This window comes from Haliotis rufescens, unplaced genomic scaffold (genome assembly GCF_023055435.1).
Source record: "Haliotis rufescens isolate VD_foot unplaced genomic scaffold, xgHalRufe1.0.p SCAF_20, whole genome shotgun sequence".
NCBI lineage: Eukaryota > Metazoa > Mollusca > Gastropoda > Lepetellida > Haliotidae > Haliotis > Haliotis rufescens.
Genome location: NW_025963891.1, coordinates 3,774,634 through 3,799,495, shown reverse-complemented (window position 1 = coordinate 3,799,495; position 24,862 = coordinate 3,774,634). Strand labels below are relative to the sequence as shown.

Sequence of the window (24,862 nt, the reverse complement as noted above, 5' to 3'; positions counted from 1 at the left end):
TTCATGGAGTCTGAATCAGAAGGGGTAAAAACAATACACAATGGTGTTCCTGAACCGACTTCATGGAGTCTGAATCCGAAGGGGTAAAAAGAAAATACACAATGGTGTTCCTGAACCGGCTTCATGGAGTCTGAAACAGAAGGGGTAAAAACAATACACAATGGTGTTCCTGAACCGTCTTCATGGAGTCTGAAACAGAAGGGGTAAAAACAATACACAATGGTGTTCCTGAACCGACTTCATGGAGTCTGAATCAGAAGGGGTAAAAACAATACACGATGGTGTTCCTGAACCGACTTCATGGAGTCTGAATCAGAAGGGGTAAAAACAATACACAATGGTGTTCCTGAACCGACTTCATGGAGTCTGAATCAGAAGGGGTAAAAACAATACACAATGGTGTTCCTGAACCGACTTCATGGAGTCTGAATCAGAAGGGGTAAAAGCAATACACAATGGTGTTCCTGAACCGACTTCATGGAGTCTGAATCAGAAGGGGTAAAAACAATGTACAATGGTGTTCCTGAACCGACTTCATGGAGTCTGAATCAGAAGGGGTAAAAACAATGTACAATGGTGTCCCTGAACCGACTTCATGGAGTCTGAATCAGAAGGGGTAAAAGCAATACACAATGGTGTTCCTGAACCGACTTCATGGAGTCTGAATCAGAAGGGGTAAAAACAATACACAATGGTGTTCCTGAACCGGCTTCATGGAGTCTGAAACAGAAGGGGTAAAAACAATACACGATGGTGTTCCTGAACCGACTTCATGGAGTCTGAATCAGAAGGGTTAGAAATAATATCCGACGCTATCCTGAACCGGCGATGGCTTCCAGGAGTCTGACACAGAATGTAAAACATTACGTAACGGTCTTTACAAAGCAGTGGTGCTGTGTTGAGCCAGTATTAGTAGTTGCGCCGAAAGAAACATCCTACCTCAGAGACTTACGTGTCTCTTTGGTGGCGGTGTTAAAGGGATGGGGACAGTGCACGTCTTGAAGAGTGGGAGCGGATGGGGGTGGGGGGTGTAGTCAGACATGGACACGTGTTCAAGAGTAGGAAGGAAGAGTGTAGTCAGGCATGGACACGTGTTGAAGAGCGGCGGATGGAGGGGGTGGCAGTGGAGTCAGACATGGACACGTGTTGAAGGGTTGGAGCGGATGGGGTGTAGTCAGACATGGACACGTGTTCAAGAGTAGGAAGGGAGAGTGTAGTCAGGCTTCGACACGTCTTTAGGAATGGGAGCGGATGGGGGTGTAGTCAGACATGGACACGTGTTCAAGAGTAGGAAGGGAGGGTGTAGTCAGGCATGGACACGTGTTGAAGAGCGGCGGATGGAGGGGGTGGCAGTGGAGTCAGACATGGACACGTGTTGAAGGGTTGGAGCGGATGGGGTGTAGTCAGACATGGACACGTGTTCAAGAGTAGGAAGGGAGAGTGTAGTCAGGCTTCGACACGTCTTCAGGAATGGGAGCGGATGGGGGTGTAGTCAGACATGGACACGTGTTCAAGAGTAGGAAGGGAGGGTGTAGTCAGGCATGGACACGTCTTGAAGAATGGGAGCGGATGGGGTTAGGGGGCGCAGTCAGACATGGACACGTGTTCAAGAGTAGGAAGGGAGGGTGTAGTCAGGCATGGACGCGTGTTGAAGAGTGGGAGCGGATGGGGTGTGTGTGTGGGGGGGGGGGGGGGGGGGGAGGGTGGGGGTGTAGTCAGACATGAACACGTGTTCAAGAGCGGTGGAGGAAGGGGGTGTCAGTGGAGTCAGACATGGGAGCTATATTATCGAAATTGAGCAGAGTCCAGTTACTCTATTACATGAGATGAATGTTACACACGAATGTTACAGACGTCAGAAGAAGAGCTACAATCTTTTTTATTAACTGTAGATGGAGTCCAGTCGCAGAGTCACCACAGGTCGAGTAGCCAGTAAGCTTCACGCTAACCTTAATTTGCCTTAACAAACACAGTTGCATTAGACGTCTCGTGGAAAGTAGGGAAATCGGGAAATACAGCGTGTAAAACGGGATATATTACAAGTTACTTTGATGTTGGTATTAGTGGAACTGTTGATGTTTGTTAATGCAGGAAATAAAAGCTTTACAACTAGTAGAACCTTCTGACTTAAGATGCACAATTTTGTGTTTAGAAAAAATGGTAAGGACATTTGCAAGCTCATTGTATCCAGCATTATTACTTTTTACCGCTGTTGGTCACGAAAGAGAATTCCAGTAGTATTACTCCCGACCCTATCTTGTGAGAACAAAAGAAAGTCAAAAGATAAATGCATGAGTGTAACATCAAAGCAAGCCATTAGCGCCTAGCTACATTCCGCCTACCATAGCTGGAAGACAGAGTAACGCACACCTCTTGAGGATGGTGGAGGTCAACTTGTCGGCATTTGTAGCTCTTTAGTACACCATCTAACCCTCTTCGTTTCTAGCTATCTGATTTATCTCTGTGGATGAAGTCTTAGACGTTGAAACAATGGCATCATTAATCACATTGCTTGCACAGCCTGTGTCACGGCGTCTGTGCCTCCAGAGGATGCCGGCAACACTAATGCCTCTCAGGACTATCACGTCAGCTATATGTCTTAGGTGCCGGTAATTTTGGCTTGGCCGAACTCGAAAGGGACCTCTCTCTTATCTGTATTTCAAGAACTTTGGGACCACTGTATCCACAGGACAACGGTGGTACAAAGGTCTACATCAAACAGTTTATGAATCACTGTTGGTTTGCTACACTGGATCAAGCCAAGGGGTTTGGGTTGGAAGGGAAAAAACTGTTCAAGCATGCAATCCTCGTCATCTTTCATTTGACGCTCTATTATTGTATGTAGCTACATGTTCTTTTCAGTGAAGTGCAATGTTTACCAAAAACACACAGGGTGTTCTCACGGAATGAAACAGAACCGGTTATTGATCAAGCTGCATTAATAATATCTTGAAAATCCCGATAAAGCCAACCAAACACTAACACATTCTTTTCTTGTGAATAATCTATCTTCAAACAAATACCCAATGCACATTCAAGTGCGCTTCATTTCAGTATTCGATGCCTGTTTAACTTTGGTGGAAAGAAGTGTCCAATGGCTGGCTTTCTACACGAGCTCTCCGAGGAGGCAAGTTGAGAGAGTGGACGATGTGGTATTTACAGACGCCAAGTATTGAGTTAAAGGGCCACTCATACGACATTGTGGCAAGCAGAGCCTAAATCTCAGCTTGACTCTTTGTTGTTCCTAATCCACTTATAATGGCGTCTCGGGCACCTGACTGACACACGGCTATTTTGGTAGGATGCCAGTTCAAATTTGGTTTTCATTTATCAGGCCTGTTAATCTCTCTCGTACAGCACTGTGGAGGTGCAAATACTACCAGGAAGAAATAACACGAGCTAATATGGCGGCTGTAAGAAGCATAATGATTACTCTGTGATGAGATGCATCCCAGAATATCCCGAGTTTAACTGTCCAATCAATTCTGCGAAGGAGCTTGCTACAAACAACCCTAACTCATTAATATTACTGGAAAACATCAATCTCCGCTTTACAATTTCATTTACTTCTCCGACTTGTCACAATAACCCGCATCAAAGTTACCCACGTCATAAATGACACTAATGCGAAAAAGTTGAACTTTGATTCTATTTGTGGTTGCCACGTGTATTGGGGATTACCATATTGGATGTCTATTATATCTACACTATTCCACCTAAGCATCCATGCTTTCATTCACCACAGCCAGATCAGTCTAAAGTTGATCTCATGCTTTAACTTCAATGGAACCCTGAGAAAAATGACTGCCTAGTTTCACGGAACGAGGATCTGATTCGAATCCAAACATGAAGGTCACGTGGTCTGTGTTCCCTACGTTGGCTGGGCTACTTTCCGTCTGGTAAAGACGCCGGCAGCAAACAGAAGCAGGAATTGGAAATATTAGCATGTCTTTAGTCCTATCAATGTCTTAAACAGGGAATCGGGGTCTTAATTACTGGGGTAATTCGGCGGGAGAAGGACACGGTCCCTTCAACACCACGATGGGCATAATCCAGCTTCAATCAGAAATCCTACCGCCAGAGACCAAAGCCGAAAATACCAACTGCTTTTTAATCGCTTTGGTTTTGCCATGTGCAAATGGGGTGCGTTTGACTGTCCCAGAGTAAACATACACTCCGGCAGCCATTGCTCGCTCCATCTTTCTTTAATGATTTGGTGGAGTGTAAATTTGCCAAGGATGATGGTGGGATACCCCGAGCTGCCGCAGCGGTGTCGGGTGTCCACGCCAGTGCACAGACGGGAAGGGAACCTGCCCCGAAGATCAGTGATTAAGTTCTCCTGTTGGCAGAGGATCACTCGCGGATTCAAAACACTTCTCCAGTCACTAAAAAAACTCCCGTCTGTCGCCCCGATCGATGGGCAATTAACAGTTCGATCTTCCTCTACTTTAGTGAGCAGCCTCGTGCGCTGTTGAGGACAAGATGAATTCTGAAGAGACTAAAGTCCCTGGTATCATGGTGGCTGACTCTGGTTATAACATGGGGCCATTATCTGCAGAGTAACTGAGACGCATGTGTGAAAAGACGACAATAAAACAACCGACATGACGGAGAGAGGGGAAGAGGGACAGATAGGCATTTGTGAAAAGACGACAGTAAAACAACCGACTGGGTAAAAAGAGGAGAAGAGGTCTGAGATGATGGCGCGAAGAGACGACCAAAAAATCACGACGTGACAGCGAGGGCGAAAAACGAACTGACGCATTTGTGAAAAGACGACAATAAAACAACCGATATGAGGGAGAAAGGGGAGGAGGGACTGAGAGGCAGAGGTGAAAAGAAGGCAATAAAACAACCAACTGGATAGAGATGGGGAGAAAAGGAACGAGAAAACGGGGATAGAAAAACAACAAAAAGGTAGCTTGACAGACCTGGGGAGAACGGAGAAGCATGCGTGAGAAGGCGACAATATAACTGCCAAGAGGAGAGGGTTTTAGAAGGATTGAGACGATTGTGCAACAAGAGGACGATAAAACAACCTGATGGGAAAAATTCTTAGATGATTGTGTGGAAAGATGACAAAAAGATAGGGGAGAAAAAGAATGAGACGCGTCTGGCAATAAAACAAGCTGGATGTGAAGAGAAGAGGGTGGTACGGGAATAAAACTACCAGCCGGATGTACAGAAGTTTGTGTGGGTGGGGGTGGCGCTGTGTGCGTGCATGTGTGCGTGTGTGCGTGTGTGCGTGTGTATGTAGGTTGACTGAGATGATTGTGTGACAAGGCGACAATACAATACCCGACTGAGCAACGTGTGAAAACACAACCAAAAAACAACCGTCTTGGTGCAGGGATGGCGCACTGAGCGGAGTGTGTTAACAAATGTCTGGACAGAGTTGTGACCTCGATCACATTAAGCGATGGCCAAGTCAACCCTGTCACTCATTTTAACCTTCCGTTCTTATTTATTGTCAGATCAGAAATCTGTCTGGCTCGGGCAAATGGTTCCATTGGGAATATAAAGCAATGAACTATCTACGGATCAGATTACAAACAGTTTAGTAAAGAGAAACTGTGACTCGACCATGCCTGTTTCCGAACGACAGGCATGATACCTTGTCCATAAACATACAAACATCCATACAGTATAGGCCATAACACTGAAAGTGTCTTAATACTGACTAGCAAGAATCATTCACAATAGAATACCATTCATTCTCTTTGTACAGTCTAACGACGTATGCCACTTGTAAATATGGTTGTTGCCAGGTGTGGTAAGTCCTAGAGAAGCGGTCAGCGTACAATGTAGTCACTCGGGGTGGAGAGCTCTCGAGTAGTGCAAATGGGCCAGAAAGTCGACCGGACTGAAAACCCCTGTGAAGTGCCAAGTGTGTAGGATAATCGCCCATGGTAGGAAGGGCGTGTGTGGAAGCATGCGATGGAGATTAAGAACTCTCCCAATAGAAGGGAGCAAGGAAGAAATCAGTGCTGAGTGTGAAGGGGTGCTATTATCCTGGTAAAAAGGCTTTCGTCATGTTAAATACACACATTTAGATATAACTATTTGAACAGAGGTGAATAGAGAAATGGAAACAGGATCGAACGAGAGAAAGCGGACATTAAAGACGATGAACGAGGTAATAGAAAGCAGGTCGTGAAAGGAGGTGGGGAGGTGTGTGAGAAAAGGCTGCAAAGAAGAGGAAGAAGGAAAGAGGCTGACATAAAATAACAGATGAAGTGGAGAAGAGGATGAAGGGACAGAGAACCGAATCCCAGAGGAGGAAGACCAAGCAACAGATGCGTCTACATGGCTTCTCGGCCAGGACATCTGTGGGCAAGATGATATCAGTCAAGAACATAAAGGATGACCATGGTTACTGACTGGTTACAATAATCACATGGTTGGTGCACTTAATGACCTGATTCTGTGATCACAGACGTTGATAAACAGTTGCACCTCATCACATCAAGTTAGATGGAACTGACTGAATAATTAACATATCCAATTAGGCAGAGCCGCGGTACCTATTCCGTCAACATGCAACGACAACAGCCTCGCCTACAGACGTGACGTAACAACCAGTGTGGGCAGGTACACACTGCTATGAGCCAACATATGTCTTCATTGTTAAGATAGCTCAAATACATCCCAGCGTTCCCGTTGTAACAGAGTACCGAGACAGTTTGAAGCCATTAGATCTATATTCATTTCATGGACACGTTTGGTGGTTTATATAACTGAGGTTAAACGAAACAGCACTGTATATTATCAATGATGGAATAAATACTCCAACTAACACATGGGAGGTATGTGTGACAAGGGTAGAATGACCGCGTGTGATAACCTTCGGATATATTCGGACATAAAGTGCATTCTAGCGAATCACAAGGCTGTATGCAAATATGAAGCAGCAATATGACATCCCACTGCTTCATTGTTCAGACAATACACTATGATGTCATCCATTTCTCATCACGTCACGTGACCCGTGAAGATTCCGGGGTAGAATAGGTCTTCAGCAACCCATACCGGCCGTAAAAGGCGACTATGCTTGTCGTAAAAGGCGACTAACGGGATCGGGTGGTCAGGCTCGCTGACTTGGTTGATACATGTTATCGATCCCAATTGCGTGGATCGATGCTCATGATATTAATCACTGGATTGTCTGGTCCAGACACGATTATTTACAGACCGCCGTCATATAGGTGGAATATTGCTGAGTGCAGCGTTAAACAACAAACAAACAAACAAACACGACGTCACGTGCTTGTAGCAATAAGCTGTTATCGGTGAAGTTTGTATAGGTTAGACATTTCATGCGCTTTCGTTCCTTTGCACAATGACAATGCGTAATATATAGTCCAGTCCATTCGAAATTACTGATTATCGGTCCTTTGTGAATGAATGCTTGAAGTCTCTCACTAAAGACTGGTGGTTTACACTTCGGCACAGAGAGTCCGTGAAGTCTCCAAGCTCGATGGTTATTGTCTAAACGTTACATATGCCTTTATGTATCAGTAACTATGTTATTACCTACACACAGCCCTACGTCATACACACACCATTTCACATAGTGCGGAGCATATATGAATCCAAGCGCAGATTAGTTATAGTATTATTTACGAGCTAGCGAATGTCCGACATCAAGGGTGGACATGACTCTGGATCGGGAGAACAGAAAAACATCTTGTAAACAGTGAAACATGCAGTGGGAACACGAGGCAATGCGCTGTTAAAACATAGTAGCTCTGCAAGATATCGTCTACACAAGGGCGTGTATTGTAAACACTGTCCTCACACGCATCAAACATTGTTAATACTACTATTGAATGCATCGTTGGCACATTCAGGGACCATTCATATAATATTCTTGGGGAAAGGGGGTGGGAGGAGTGAGTGTGTGTGTGTGTCAGATCATCATCATCATCACCATCATCATCATCATCGTCGTCGTCGCCGTCGTCGTCATCATCGTCATCATCATCATCATCATCATCATCATCATCATTATTATTATTATTTTAAATAGACCTCGGATCCGCACTGTCCATCCCCAAATTATCCATATGCCGATATCACAGGGTCACCGCCAGTAGTGCAAAATATATATAAAATTCTACAGTAGTGCATGTGTTGTGAACACTTAAACCTGCATTGTGAACAATAGAAACTACACATCAACATTATTCAATGTACTGTTCAGAAATAAACCTGCATTGTCAACAAGAAAACTACACCGGCGACAAGAAGGCTACATTGGCAACAAGAAAGCAGCATTGTCAATAATAAAACTACATTATCAACATGGAAGCTACTTTGTCAACGCGAAAGCTACATTGACAACAAGAAAGCAATATCATCAACACTATAACTACATGTCAACAAGAAAGCTACTCTGTCAACGCGAAAGCTACATTAGCAACAAGAAAGCAATATCATCAACACTATAACTACATGTCAACAAGCAAGCTACTTTGTCAACGCGAAAGCTACATTGACAACAAGAAAAAAAACAATATCAACAAATTAACAACATGTCAACGCGAAAGCTACTTTGTCAACACGAAAGCTACATTAGCAACAAGAAAAAAACAATATCAACAATATAACTACATGACAACAAGAAAGCTACTTTGTCAACGCGAAAGCTACGTTAGCAACAAGAAAGCAACATTATCAACAATAAACTGTAAACAACTGCAACAGACCCCGCATCATAGGCGTGAGAATCGTTATCTTGCACACAAGCTAGCTCCAATTCAGTTATACGATATCATACCATTTTACTGCATTCCCGTTGACCCACTACTGTGAAATATACAGTCTATGCAGTATATATGTAGTTCAGTGAGGAATGGTGTTTACTGGCATATCACACTCTCAGCACAGACTGAATCAGTTGGCGGTTTGTGAAACTATTACCCAGTTAAAATTACATAAGATACCATACAAGGAACCATGGCAACGATTTCACGACGGTTCCAACGGGAAAGTGTAGCAGGTGGTGAAAGGAGCTTTGCTGCTTACAACACACGCTAATATCTTATATGGGAGTTTGATGTAAAAATTAGCTTAATGTGACAGTAGCCACTTATTGACTGTTTGTTTTTATTTGGTTGATTTAGGGAAAAGAAATTGCTGACAAATAAATTCACATCTCAAACAGCTGGGAAAAAAGTTGTTCCGTATTGAAAACCAAGATTCATTTATTAACATATTATCCAATTAAAAATGAAGAATAAAGCGTTGAACTTTTCATTCGTGATGGGATGTCAAAGGTATTATTGCACAAGATCTAGATACAGGGAATACTGGCGATCATTTTCAATTCCTATGATAAAGGGAAGAGATCAAGCGTTCAGGCAGGAGGTACAGACCATCGTTCAACACAGAAAGGGATGTGGTTTTGCCCATAAAAAACATGTCCCCTTCTCTCCTTTTTTGGATACATTAGTTCAAGTTTTTACTATAAATGTTTTTGCAAACCGAAACACAATAAGGGCAAAAGAATACCCGGACAGGTTCTGATTAATGCATTAATGAAGAGGCATTATATGAACACTTTCATGCAAAAATATTCATTATATTAGCTTGAGAGTTATGGCTCGGAAATGAAGCCTGGAGTTGTTTGCGAATAAGTCCAAATTGTTTCCATGGAAACGTAACAAAATAAAATTTAGAAAAAAGGAAAATAGCAAAAGGCACCAGTTAAGCTGATGTGCAATCCATACACATTTTCAGTTTTGTTAAAAATGTTGAAAAGAAGAAAAAGTTATGCCCCCGAAACAAATCTGACGCTCGTTTGAGACAAATCTACGGACACATAAGAAAATAGAATCTTTTAAATTCTTGAAACAGCAAAAGGCACCATTCAAGCTGATGAGCAATGCATATTCATAGTTTTGGTGAAATATGCTGAACGCATTTCAAGTTATGGCCCTGAAACGGACTCAACCCTCGTTTGAGAATTGTTTCAATGAAAACATATAATTAAATATATAATTTAAAACAAAATTAACACTGCAAAAGACACCAGTTAAGCTGATGACCCAAGTATGGTAGAGAAAAACATTGAACGGGTTTAAGTTATAACCCGGAATAGGATGGGAACGCCGACGCTGACAACATCGCCAACAGGGACTGAGCCAAAACCAATGTGTCTTCTCTCCCTGTGAGCTCACACGTTGAGGCATGAGGAACAGGCCATCCTTCCGACACAGAAAGGAATGAGGTCACACGTTGAGGCATGAGGAACAGACCATCCTTCCGACACAGAAAGGAATGAGCTCACACGTTGAGGCATGAGGAACAGACCATCCTTCCGACACAGAAAGGAATGAGCTCACACGTTGAGGCATGAGGAACAGGCCATCCTTCCGACACAGAAAGGAATGAGCTCACACGTTGAGGCATGAGGAACAGGCCATCCTTCCGACACAGAAAGGAATGAGGTCACACGTTGAGGCATGAGGAACAGGCCATCCTTCCGACACAGAAAGGAATGAGCTCACACGTTGAGGCATGAGGAACAGGCCATCCTTCCGACACACGGAAAGGAATGAGCTCACTCGTTGAGGCATGTGCAACAGACCATCCTTCACACACGGACAGGAATGAGCTCACACGTACAGGCATGGGGAACAGACCATCCTTCACACACGGAGAGAAATGAGCTCACACGTACAGGCATGTGCAACAGGCCAACCCTTCACACACGGACAGGAATGAGCTCACACGTACAGGCATGGGGAACAGACTCTCCTTCACACACGGAGAGAAATGAGCTCACACGTACAGGCATCAGGAACAGACTATCCTTCACACACGGACAGGAATGAGTCCAGACGTACAGGCATGAGGAACAGACCATCCTTCACACACCGAAATGAATGAGTCCAGACGTTCAGGCATGAGGAACTGACCATCCTTCACACACGGAAAGGAATGAGTCCAGACGTACAGGCATGAGGAACAGACCATCCTTCACACACGGAAAGGAATGAGTCCAGACGTACAGGCATGAGGAACAGACCTTCCTTCACACACGGAAAGGAATGAGCTCACACGTACAGGCATGGGAAACAGACCATCCTTCACACACGGAAAGGAATGAGCTCACACGTACAGGCATGAGGAACAGACCATCCTTCACACACGGAAAGGAATGAGCCCACACGTACAGGCATGAGGAACAGACCATCCTTCACACACGGACAGGAATGAGCTCACACGTACAGGCATGAGGAACAGACCATCTTTCGCACACGGAAAGGAATGAGCTCACACGTACAGGCATGAGAAACAGACCATCTTTCGCACACGGAAAGGAATGAGCTCACACGTACAGGCATGAGGAACAGACCATCCTTCACACACGGACAGGAATGAGCTCACACGTACAGGCATGAGGAACAGACCATCCTTCGCACACGGAACGGAATGAGCTCACACGTACAGGCATGAGGTGCTAGGGGTCAGACAGGAGCAGAGTGGTGTGAGCTCGTTGACTTCAGGCATGATATACTGTGTCAGACAGGAGAAGAGTGGTGTGAGCTCGTTGACTTCAGGCATGATATACTGGGGTCAGACAGGAGCAGAGTGGTGTGAGCTCGTTGACTTAAGACATGATATACTGGGGTCAGACAGGAGCAGAGTGGTGTGAGCTCGTTGACTTCAGGCATGAGATCAGGGGGGTCAGACAGGAGCAGAGTGATGCGAGCTCGTTGACTTCAGGCATGATATTCTGTGTCAGACAGGAGCAGAGTGGTGTGAGCTCGTTGACTTCAGGCATGATATACTGGGGTCAGACAGGAGCAGAGTGGTGTGAGCTCGTTGACTTCAGGCATGATATACTGTGTCAGACAGGAGAAGAGTGGTGTGAGCTCGTTGACTTCAGGCATGATATACTGGGGTCAGACAGGAGCAGAGTGGTGTGAGCTCGTTGACTTCAGGCATGATATACTGTGTCAGACAGGAGAAGAGTGGTGTGAGCTCGTTGACTTCAGGCATGATATACTGGGGTCAGACAGGAGCAGAGTGGTGTGAGCTCGTTGACTTCAGGCATGATATACTGGGGGTCAGACAGGAGCAGAGTGGTGTCAGCTCGTTGACTTCAGGCATGATATACTGGGGGTCAGACAGGAGAAGAGTGGTGTGAGCTCGTTGACTTAAGACATGATATACTGGGGTCAGACAGGAGCAGAGTGGTGTGAGCTCGTTGACTTCAGGCATGATATACTGGGGGTCAGACAGGAGCAGAGTGGTGTGAGCTCGTTGACTTCAGGCATGATATACTGGGGTCAGACAGGAGCAGAGTGGTGTGAGCTCGTTGACTTCAGGCATGATATACTGTGTCAGACATGAGCCGAGTGGTGTGAGCTCGTTGACTTCAGGCATGATATACTGGGGGTCAGACAGGAGCAGAGTGGTGTCAGCTCGATCACTCAAGGCATGATATACTGGGGTCAGACAGGAGCAGAGTGGTGTGAGCTCGTTGACTTCAGGCATGATATACTGGGGTCAGACAGGAGCAGAGTGGTGTGAGCTCGTTGACTTCAGGCATGATATACTTTGGGTCAGACAGGAGCAGAGTGGTGTGAGCTCGTTCACTCAAGGCATGATATACTGGGGTGAGACAGGAGCAGAGTGGTGTGAGCTCGTTGACTTCAGGCATGATATACTGGGGTCAGACAGGAGCAGAGTGGTGTGAGCTCGTTGACTTCAGGCATGATATACTGGGGTCAGACAGGAGCAGAGTGGTGTGAGCTCGTTGACTTCAGGCATGATATACTTTGGGTCAGACAGGAGCAGAGTGGTGTGAGCTCGTTGACTTCAGGCATGATATACTGGGGTCAGACAGGAGCAGAGTGGTGTGAGCTCGTTGACTTCAGGCATGATATACTGTGTCAGACAGGAGCAGAGTGGTGTGAGCTCGTTGACTTCAGGCATGATATACTTGGGATCAGACAGGAGCAGAGTGGTGTGAGCTCGTTGACTTCAGGCATAGTATACTGGGGTCAGACAGGAGCAGAGTGGTGTCAGCTCTTTGACTTCAGGCATGATATACCTGGGTCAGACAGGAGCAGAGTGGTGTGAGCTCGTTGACTTCAGGCATGATATACTGGTGTCAGACAGGAGCAGAGTGGTGTGAGCTCGTTGACTTCAGGCATGATATACTTGGGATCAGACAGGAGCAGAGTGGTGTGAGCTCGTTGACTTCAGGCATGATATACTGGGGTCAGACAGGAGCAGAGTGGTGTGAGCTCGTTGACTTCAGGCATGATATACTGTAGTCAGACAGGAGCAGAGGGGTGTGAGCTCGTTGACTTCAGGCATGATATACTGTGTCAGACAGGAGCCGAGTGGTGTGAGCTCGTTGACTTCAGGCATGATATACTGGGGGTCAGACAGGAGCAGAGTGGTGTTAGCTCGATCACTCAAGGCATGATATACTGGGGTCAGACAGGAGCAGAGTGGTGTCAGCTCTTTGACTTCAAGGATGATATACTTTGGGTCAAACAGGAGCAGAGTGTTGTGAGCTCGTTGACTTCAGGCATGATATACTGGAGTCAGACAGGTGCAGAGTGGTGTGAGCTCGTTGACTTCAGGCATGATATACTGGGGTCAGACAGGAGCAGAGTGGTGTGAGCTCGTTGACTTCAGGCATGATATACTGGGGATCAGACAGGAGCAGAGTGGTGTGAGCTCGTTGACTTCAGGCATGATAAACTGGGGTCATTCAGGAGCAGAGGGGTGTGAGCTCGTTGACTTCAGGCATGATATACTGGGGATCAGACAGGAGCAGAGTGGTGTGAGCTCGTTGACTTTAGGCATGATATACTGGGGGTCAGACAGGAGCAGAGTGGTGTGAGCTCGTTCACTCAAGGCATGATATACTGTGTCAGACAGGAGCAGAGTGGTGTCAGCTCGTTGACTTCAGGCATGATATACTGGGGATCAGACAGGAGCAGAGTGATGTGAGCTCATTGACTTCAGGCATGATATACTGGGGATCAGACAGGAGCAGAGTGGTGTGAGCTCTTTGACTTCAGGCATGAGATATGAATAACCAGCGAAGCAGAATAGTCAGCAGCTTTTCATTCTTATCACTTCAGAATTTGTTGACGTGTGAAATGGAAAATAAATGACTCGATAAACTCTCAATTTCCCTAGTTTGAAATCTTCAATCAAGAGACGACCTTAAAGACCCAAACACAGTTATCTGACTTAACCACTGCTTCTGATGTTGTGACAACGCGTCGGGACATTGATAAAACCTTTGTTGCTTGTGTGTTGCTGCAAGGGTTCGGGAGACTGATAACTTTTAAAACCCGTGCTGTATGTGTGTTGCTGCAAGAGTTTGGGAGACTGATATCTGCTGAAACCCGTGCTGTATGTGTGTTGCTGCAAGAGTTTGGGAGACTGATATCTGCTGAAACCCGTGCTGTGTGTGTGTTGCTGCAAGAGTTTGGGAGACTGATATCTGCTGAAACCCGTGCTGTATGTGTGTTGCTGCAAGGGTTTGGGAGACTGATATCTGCTGAAACCCGTGCTGTATGTGTGTTGCTGCAAGGGTTTGGGAGACTGATATCTGCTGAAACCCGTGCTGTATGTGTGTTGCTGCGAGAGTTCGGAAGACTGATATCTGCTGAAACCCGTGCTGTATGTGTGTTGCTGCAAGAGTTTGGGAGACTGATATCTGTTGAAACCTAAGCTTTATATGTGTTGCTGCAAGAGTTCGGAAGACTGATATCTGCTGAAACCCGTGCTGTATGTGTGTTGCTGCAAGAGTTTTGGAGACTGATATCTGGTGAAACCTAAGCTTTATATGTGTTGCTGCAAAGGCATGCATTCTGACAATGTGATAGCGGCCTGATACCCTGCTCCCTGACCATGTGTTCATGACCTGATACCCTGCTCCCTGACCATGTGATAGCGACCTGATACCCTGCTCCCTGACCATGTGATAGTGACCTGATACCCTGCTCCCTGACCATGTGATAGCGACCTGATACCCTGCTCCCTGATGTGTGATAGTGACCTGATACCCTGCTCCCTGACTTGTGATAGCGACCTGATACCCTGCTCCCTGATGTGTGATAGTGACCTGATACCCTGCTCCCTGACCACGTGATAGCGACCTGATACCCTGCTCCCTGACCATGTGATAGTGACCTGATACCCTGCTCCCTTACCATGTGATAGCGACCTGATACCCTGCTCCCTGATGTGTGATAGTGACCTGATACCCTGCTCCCTGATGTGTGATAGCGACCTGATACACTGCTCCCTGATGTGTGATAGTGACCTGATACCCTGCTCCCTGACCATGTGATAGCGACCTGATACCCTGCTCCCTGATGTGTGATAGTGACCTGATACCCTGCTCCCTTACCATGTGATAGCGACCTGATACCCTGCTCCCTGACATGTGATAGTGACCTGATACCCTGCTCCCTGACCATGTGATAGCGACCTGATACCCTGCTCCCTGATGTGTGACAGTGACCTGATACCCTGCTCCCTGACATGTGATGGTGACCTGATACCCTGCTCCCTGACATGTGATAGCGACCTGATACACTGCTCCCTGATGTGTGATAGTGACCTGATACCCTGCTCCCTGACCATGTGATAGCGACCTGATACCCTGCTCCTTGACCATGTGGTAGCGACCTGATACCCTGCTCCCTGATGTGTGATAGTGACCTGATACCCTGCTTCCTGACCATGTGATAGCGACCTGCTACCCTGCTCCCTGACCATGTGACAGCGACCTGATACCCTGCTCCCTGACTTGTGATAGCGACCTGATACCCTGCTCCCTGACCATGTGATAGTGACCTGATACCCTGCTCCCTGACCATGTGATAGTGACCTGATACCCTGCTCCCTGACCATGTGATAGTGACCTGATACCCTGCTCCCTGACCATGTGATAGTGACCTGATACCCTGCTTCCTGACCATGTGATAGTGACCTGATACCCTGCTCCCTGATCATGTGATAGTGACCTGATACCCTGCTCCCTGACGTGTGATAGTGACCTGATACCCTGCTCCCTGACCATGTGATAGCGACCTGATACCCTGCTCCCAGACTTGTGATAGCGACCTGATACCCTGCTCCCTGACAATGTGATAGCGACCTGATACCCTGCTCCCAGACTCTGTTTAGCTGTATGATCGCAACCTGACATCAAGCTCCCAGACTCTGTTTAGCTGTATGATCGTGACCTGACATCATTCTCCCAGACTCTGTTTAGCTGTATGCTCGCGACCTGATATCAAGCTCCCAGACTCTGTTTAGCTGTATGATCGCGACCTGATATCATGCTCCCAGACTCTGTTTAGCTGTATGATCGCGACCTGATATCATGCTCCCAGACTCTGTTTAGCTGTATGATCGCAACCTGATATCATGCTCCCAGACTCTGTTTAGCTGTATGATCGCGACCTGATATCATGCTCCCAGACTCTGTTTACCTGTATGATCGCGACCTGACATCATGCTCCCAGACTCTGTTTAGCTGTATGATCGCGACCTGATATCATGCTCCCAGACTCTGTTTAGCTGTATGATCGCGACCTGACATCATGCTCCCAGACTCTGTTTAGCTGTATGATCGCGACCTGATATCATGCTCCCAGACTCTGTTTAGCTGTATGATCGCGACCTGATGTTGTGATCCCTGGTGCTGTATCAGACAGAGTTTACGTCACAAAGATGGTTGTAGTTTGTTTGCTGAACTATCCGACATTTATCTTCTCGTTTCCCGCTATTAAATGGAGCCCATGACTTTTCTATGCATTCGTCTCACACAGTTTGAACGACAAATGTTCAAGCACATAAGAATCGGCCATCTTTAATTGAAAGTCGCTATTTTCAAATTGTTTCCACTAAGTCCCCCTAATGCACAAACGTCGATGCTTTACAAATCCATTAAGCGTCGGTTAGGTTATAAGCAGTGGGTCTCTACTTCCACGAGTCCCCAGAGAATGAGGAGAAGCAGTGTCGGGCGATCGATTGAGGAGAACGGGAGGACGCGAGGGGTGCTTCTGGCAGTTGGGGATATTACGAAAATGCACTTCAATCAGAGTATATATCACATACAACACATATACCGCTGATAAAACTGGAGGGACCTTCGATACACACAAAGGGTAGTCACTAAGACAATCAGCCGCGTGTTTGTCCAGCTTACTCACAACTACCACACACCAGGGGACAAGCAATATCTTTTTTCAATTTGTGAATTATCAAAATTTCGCCGTGCAAACATTAAACGTGTCTTTTTAGGCTAAAGCAAATTTACCAGCCCCATAAAATCTTGCGCACATTCCAAAATTGCAAACTTGGCACGGTAAGATCTTATTGGAGAAGCCGTGAATGGGTTGTTATTGCCCCCTGTGTAATAGCACAATCCGCGAAGCCAGACAGCAGGACCAATGCACACACAACAGTAATGTTGAGTCCAGTGAAGCCACGCAAACATTCTTCCACTGTACGGCATCTTAACTATCGCCAAATCATTTTCATTGTATCTGGTGCCAAACTCTCTATTGGAGTGACGGAGATGTTTAGTCACACAGTCCTCATATAGTACAGGGGACATGTCGAAATTATGTAGCGCAAATATACTACAGGGGGGTGTCTAACGTTTCATAGGGAGGTGTTTAAAGTTTCATATAGAACAGGGAGGTGGCTAATGGTTCACATGCTACAGGTGGGTGGCTAACGTTTCACATTGCGACAGGGAGGTGGCTGACGTTTCGCATGCCATAGTGAGGTGTCATAGGGAGGAGGGAGTTTCATACACAACTGGGAGGTGTCTAACGTTCCTCATATATTACATGGGGGTGGCTAACGTTTCATATACTACATTGAGATATATCACGTTTCATATACTACGGGGAGGTGGCTAAAATTCCACATGCTACAGGAAGGTGGCTAACGTTTCATATGCTACATTGAGATATATCACGTTTCATATACTGCAGGGAGGTGTCTAAAGTTTCACATGCTACAGGAAGGTGGCTAACGTTTCATATATTACATGGATATATCTTAAGTTTCATATACTACAGAGAGGCCTGTAGAGCTTCATATATTATAGGTAAGTGTCTAACGTTACTCATATAATACATGGATGTGGCTAACGTTGCATATGCTACATGAATGTGGTTAACGTTTCATATACTTCAGGAAGGTGTCTTGGGTCATCTAGTTCCAATATGCCCAAAGAAGGTGTCTCGTATCACCTAGTCCAAAATACTACAGTCCCAAAATACTACAGGAAGGTGTCTAGAGTCGCCTAGTCCCAAAATACTACAGGAAGGTGTCTGGTGTCGCCTATTCCAAAATACTACAGGAAGGTGTCTAGCGTCATCTAGTCCCAATATACTACAGAAAGGTGGCTAGAGTTGCCTAGTCTCAATATACTTCAGGAAGGTGTCTTTGGTCATCTAGTCCCAATATACCACAGGAATGTGTCTATAGTTGGATATACTACAGGAAGGTGTCTATAGTCGGATATAATACAAGCTGGTGTCCAGAGTCAGTTGTACCACAGGGAGGTGTCTAAAGCCGCATATGCCACGAAGTGGTTGCATGCGTTGATCGAAGCTCGTGATGTCAGTCACTGGAATGTCTGGTCCAGACTCAATTATTTACAGACCGCCGTCTTAATGCAGGAATGTTGATGAGTGCGGTGTTAAACAATCATAAACAAACAAGGCGATGTCAAGAGTAGGTTATAAAACAGGGAGGTGTCTGTAGTCTGATATACAACAGGGATGTGGCTAAAGTCGGATATACAACAGGAGGTGTCTAAAGTCGGATATACAACAGGGAGGTGTCTGTAGTCGGATATACAACAGGAGGTGTCTGGAGTCGGATATACAACAGGGATGTGGCTAAAGTCGGATATACAGCAGGAGGTGTCTAAAGTCGGATATACAACAGGGAGGTGTCTGTAGTCGGATATACAACAGGGAGGTGTCTGTAGTCGGATATACAACAGGGAGGTGTCTGTAGTCGGATATACAAAAGGGATGTGGCTAAAGTCGGATATACAACAGGAGGTGTCTAAAGTCGGATATACAACAGGGAGGTGTCTGTAGTCGGATATACAACAGGGATGTCTCTAAAGTCGGATATACAACAGGAGGTGTCTGGAGTCGGATATACCACAGGGAGGTGTCTGGAGTCGACTGGTCCCTCTGCACAACATGGCGATGTCTGGAGCTATTGGCCCTATCGCCATCAAGTGACCCTTGTACAGGAGACACCGGATATCCCCGATCACGTCTAGGAGAAGTGGGATGTCTGCAGACAAGCATTACAGCACTGAGGGGTCTACTGATAAGTTGTCTATTACAGCCATTGAACTAAAGGTCACCGGACCATACACAAGACGTCACCTTTGTATTTACACTGCAACGATGTAGAGTGGAAATGCTGACGTCCATAACAGCTCGCTTCTGAGTGGATTATGACATGACATTTTACATTGCCAAAGCCAAATAAGAAATGCATGTTATTCTTAGTGTTTCCACAAAGAATATATTCATATTGCTAGCAATGTTGTTCACTTCTTTATGTTAGCAATGTTTTTAGCCATGTTGTTCATTCTAATAAATGTGATATTCCGAACTGCAAATTGTGATCAATGCTGTTTTCCTTGTAATTATTAGCCAGAAATGAAGGAAATCTTGTTCTGCTTGTTGATTGTTGTAAGAAATGTTGTACTACGTGATAAGTGTTGTTAGAAATGCTGTACTACAAGGTCATGTTGATTTTTAGAAATGTTGTACTATATGTTGCTTGTTGTTAGAAATGTTGTTTACAACACGTTGCTTGTTAGAATGTTGTATTACATGATGCCTATTGCTAGAAATGTTGTATTCCGCATTGTTAATTGGCAGCAATGTTGTATTAAGTGTTGCGTTGTTGTTAGAAATGTTGTACTTCATGTTGCTCGCTTTTAGAAATGTTTAACTTGCTCTTAAAAATGAAAATAAATATAATACATGTTGCGTAATGTCAAAAATATTGTACTTCTTAAGCGTTGTTAGAAATGATGTATTACTATTGTGTTTTTGTACTGCGTGTTGCTTGTTGTAATAAGTAGTGTGTTGTTTATTGTTTATTGGCAGCAATGTTGTATTCCGTGATGCATGTTGTTAGAAATGGTTTATTTTTTTTATTTTGATGTATGGTTAGAATTGTGATGTGGTATTTCTCCTGGTCGTTGTTAACAAGGGTGTATTCCTTCCTGTTTGCATTTAGAAATGTTGTATTCCTTATTGTTTGCGTTTAGAAATATTATATTCCTTCCTGTTTACTTTTAGAAATGTTGTATTTCTTCCTGTTTACTTTTAGAAATGCTGTATCCTTCTTGTTTACTTTTAGAAATGCTGTATCCTTCTTGTTTACTTTTAGAAATGCTGTATTCCTTCTTGTTTACTTTTAGAAATGCTGTATCCTTCTTGTTTACTTTTAGAAATGCTGTATCCTTCTTGTTTACTTTTAGAAATGCTGTATTCCCTCTTGTTTACTTTTAGAAATGCTGTATCCTTCTTGTTTACTTTTAGAAATGTCGTACTCCTCCCTGTTTGCATTTAGAAATGTTGTATTCCTTTCTGTTTACTTTTAGAAATGTTGTATTCCTTCCTGTTTAGTTTCAGAAATGTTGTATTCCTTTCTGTTTGCATTTAGAAATGTTGTATTCCTTTCTGTTTACTTTTAGAAATGTTTTATTCCTTCCTGTTTAGTTTCAGAAATGTTGAATTCCTTCCTGTTTTCATTTAGAAATGTTTTATTTATTTCTGTTAACTTTTAGAAATGTTTTATTCCTTACTGTTTAGTTTCAGAAATGTTGTATTCCTCCCTGTTTGCATTTAGAAATGTTGTATTCCTTTCTGTTTACTTTTAGAAATGTTGTATTCCTTCCTGTTTAGTTTCAGAAATGTTGTATTCCTTCCTGTTTGCATTTAGAAATGTTGTATTCCTTTCTGTTTACATTTAGAAATGTTGTATTCCTTCCTGTTTAGTTTCAGAAATGTTGTATTCCTTCCTGTTTTCATTTAGAAATGTTTTATTTATTTGTGTTTACTTTTAGAAATATTGTATTCCTCCTGGTCGTTGTTAACAATGTTTTATTCCTTCCTGTTTACATTTAGAAATGTTGTATCCCTTTCTGTTTATTGTTTGCACCATTATTTGCCTTGCCGTTAACTGCCAGCGATGTTGTGTAACCTGCTGTTAATAGTAAGACATGTTCTATTCCTTGCTGCTTGTCTGATTTGTTGTTGTTTGCTGTTGCTGTTATTGAACGATATGTTGTATTCCAGACTGCTCTTGTTATTAGCCTGGTTGTATTCGGTGCTTACATGACTGACGGACAGCCAGGACAATGCAATGTCAAACTGCTTGTACATCTATTTAAACACCACTGTACCATTAGCAGGCATATCAACCCCGCACGGTTGTATCACTGAGCTTCTGAAGCTGTCACTTACAACAGAGAACTGTTTGTCGCTGCTGAACGCAGAAAATAACCCGATCTATAGAGCACCAGTCTTACATCCGGCAGCTCTATTCTAACATTGGCTGCATGTTTTTCCTATCGCAATGGCGTTCACTGGGGGCCCTCAAAAAGTGATGATTTACTCAATGTATGATTGACGCCTTCTTCGCTTAGTATAGATCGTTTCAATCAATGGCTGAAAATTAATGAGAAAAAACAACAAAAATATCTTTTCAAAAATTTAGCTCAACTGATGCAGGCTTGCCTAATTCCAACATGTTTTTATGGAGTACAATGGAAAGTGGGCAAAGCAGAGTGCTGTTTGCAGGAAATTGATGGATTAGCATCCAGTGATTGAATCGAGTTACACAAAATTAGAAGAAAAAGTTGAGTGGCGATGATCAAGATGTGCTTGTGATGTGTGACTGGAATTGCTAGGGCGGCCCGAGTCACAACGGCCAGTTTGCCCCTCCTCCCCCACCCTATATCGCGTCCCCTTCATCACCCCGCCCCCACCTCGTCCCCCTACACCCGCGCTAGGACCGCACAGAGCATGCCATGGATTAATATTGGCTCCACTAAAGTTCTGAAAAAGCACTTTCTGAAATGGCTTAATCTGCTATCACAGAAGTTGTTTTCTCCAACCTTTCATCAAATGGACAATAAACGATTTGGTAAACTTTGCAAGTTGCCTCCAGCCCATTTCGGAATGTAATCCAATTGAAGTTGAACGGAAGGTGCGACTTGCGTTCCACTCCGCATCCCGGAAGCGAAGACCATCATCCCCCGGCGAGTCGTGACTGCGCTTCGGGAGCAACACATTCCATGTGATATACATGTTGTTATCGCCGCGCTGTCTCATGCAGATGCAGTCGGGCCAGACGCTGTCGAGAGACAGGGGCACTGCCAATATCTACATACCAATAGTCGGCGCTTAATGGGAAGTAAGCATTTAAGATGCTGAACCCAAAAGATCTTACGTAAAGGATGTTAGCAACTGATGATGGCGTTTCGACAATGCATCTGTATTTAGTGACCTTATAGAAACTTACAGACACATGCACCTTCCAATGAACGGTGGGCAGAGGTAATGGTAATTAAACTGGTTTAACAAAACGGTGCGTACAGACATGATCAACCAGCTATAATAATGGTAAGTAATGGAAGTAGAAGTCCTACCTCGTGATGAAAGTGGAGAGTTAAAGGAGACGTAAATATGTTGTGTTTGTTTCAGATTGGATGTAATTGAGGCAACAACACATAACGACTCAACATTATAAACACTGCATTTCGACGGCGGGGTCCAAAGAAAATGAATGCTGAGCCAGACTATTTGGTCTCAAGACGGTTGATGTTGAATTTGACTATTTGGTCCGAAGACAACGAACGTTGAACCCGACTATTTGGTCGTAAGACATTTAATGTTGACAATGACCATCTGGTCCCAAGAAAAAGAATGATGAAACCGGCTATTTGGTTTCAAGGCAATGCATGATGAAAGCGACTATTAAGTCGGAAGACAATGAATGTTGAACTTGACTATTTGGTTTGAGGACAACAAATGATGAACCCGACTATTTGGTTCTAAGGTAACGAATGTTGAATCCGACTATTCGGTATAAAAAATGAATGTTAAATTGGACGTTTTAGTCCCAAGACAATGAATGTTGAACTTGACTATTTGGTTTGAGGACAACGAATGTTGAACTTGACTATTTGGTCCCGGGACAACGAATGTTGAACCCGACTATTTGGCCCCAAGAGAACGAATGTTGAACCCGACTATTTGGTCACAAGACAATGAATGTTGAACCCGACGATTTGGCCCGAAGACAACGAATGTTGAACCCGACTATTTGGCCCCAAGACAACGAATGTTGAACCCGACTATTTGGTCCCGGGACAACGAATGTTGAATCCGACTATTTGGTCACAAGACAACGAATGTTGAACCCGACTATTTGGCCCGAAGACAACGAATGTTGAAACCAACTATTTGGTCCCGGGACAACGAATGTTGAACCCAACTATTTGGCCCGAAGACAACGAACGTTGAACCCAACTATTTGGTCACAGGACAACGAATGTTGAACCACACTATTTTGTCACAAGACAACGAATGTTGAACCCGACTATTTGGTCCCGGGACAACGAATGTTGAACCCAACTATTTGGCCCGAAGACAACGAATGTTGAACCCAACTATTTGGCCCGAAGACAACGAATGTTGAACCAGACTATTTGGTCACAAGACAACGAATGTTGAACCCGACTCTTTGGTCCCGGGACAACGAATGTTGAACCCAACTATTTGGTCCGAAGACAACGAATGTTGAACCCAACTATTTGGTCACAGGACAACGAATGGTGAACCCGACTATTTTGTCAATAGACACTAATTCCGGCTGTATGATCCCAAGGCTCAAAATCACTGAACCCGACTAGGCCCGGAGACAATGGAAATGAAGACCGACTGTAGAGTTCCAAGACATCGAACACAGGGCACGGCTCCTGGTCCTGAGATATTGGTTCGATCACCGCAAGCCAATAGATCTCAATATGATGAATACTATCGACAGGCACGTGCGTGTCGTAGAAACCAAATAAAAAGGAGACAGTGTGATTACAGAGAGTGAACCGACTGATTTCAGCTACATTGTATCCAGACGCCATGGATTGTTGTTCATCCTTAATACCACCCCCTAAGACGTGTCTACATACGGGCTGTCGTGAAGCCCTGCAGCATCACTGGCCGAAGGGTGACACAGCATACACTCACATCTCAGACACACATGACGGTGACTAAGTGCATGCAATGCCAGTTTACCGCTTATGATCACGGCCGTGGCGATGAAAGATCGAGGATCATAATCAGCGCGATCTGGGATTCGAACCCGTGTCCAGCGGATCCTGGCAGCAACTTGCAGCACTGGCTCGCGATCGACCGTGTCCCCTATCCGTACATACAAAGAATGTCCTTGCTGGAACGATATAACCTTGTATAAGGAAAGACATAAAATCTATTGTTAGTTCAAGTACAAATTGTGGGCGGTGGAACCCATTTCTGGTACTCCCCCTCCCCCTCCCCCTCCCCCTGATATTGCTGCAATATAACGAAAAGCGGCGTTAAATCCAACTCACTCACTCACTCCAATACAATCTGGATACACCGTGAACATGATTTTCTGCTGAGGACACCTGTTCATCATACAAGAATGACTATCGAAGGCATTGTACTATTGCAATACTATTGCGACAGTTTGGAGAGTTCCTCTACAACCCTGTATAGTAATGTACTGGCATAAGACGTGATGATAGAGTCGACCACAACAC

General features: G+C 44.7%; 1 protein-coding gene across 3 annotated transcripts in view; it reads right to left on the bottom strand.

Moving 5' to 3' along the window:
• The window catches only part of LOC124142701 (neuronal acetylcholine receptor subunit alpha-10-like), a 233,111-nt gene that overhangs the window by 102,030 nt on the left and 106,219 nt on the right, over positions 1–24,862 (bottom strand). The window lies entirely within an intron of this gene.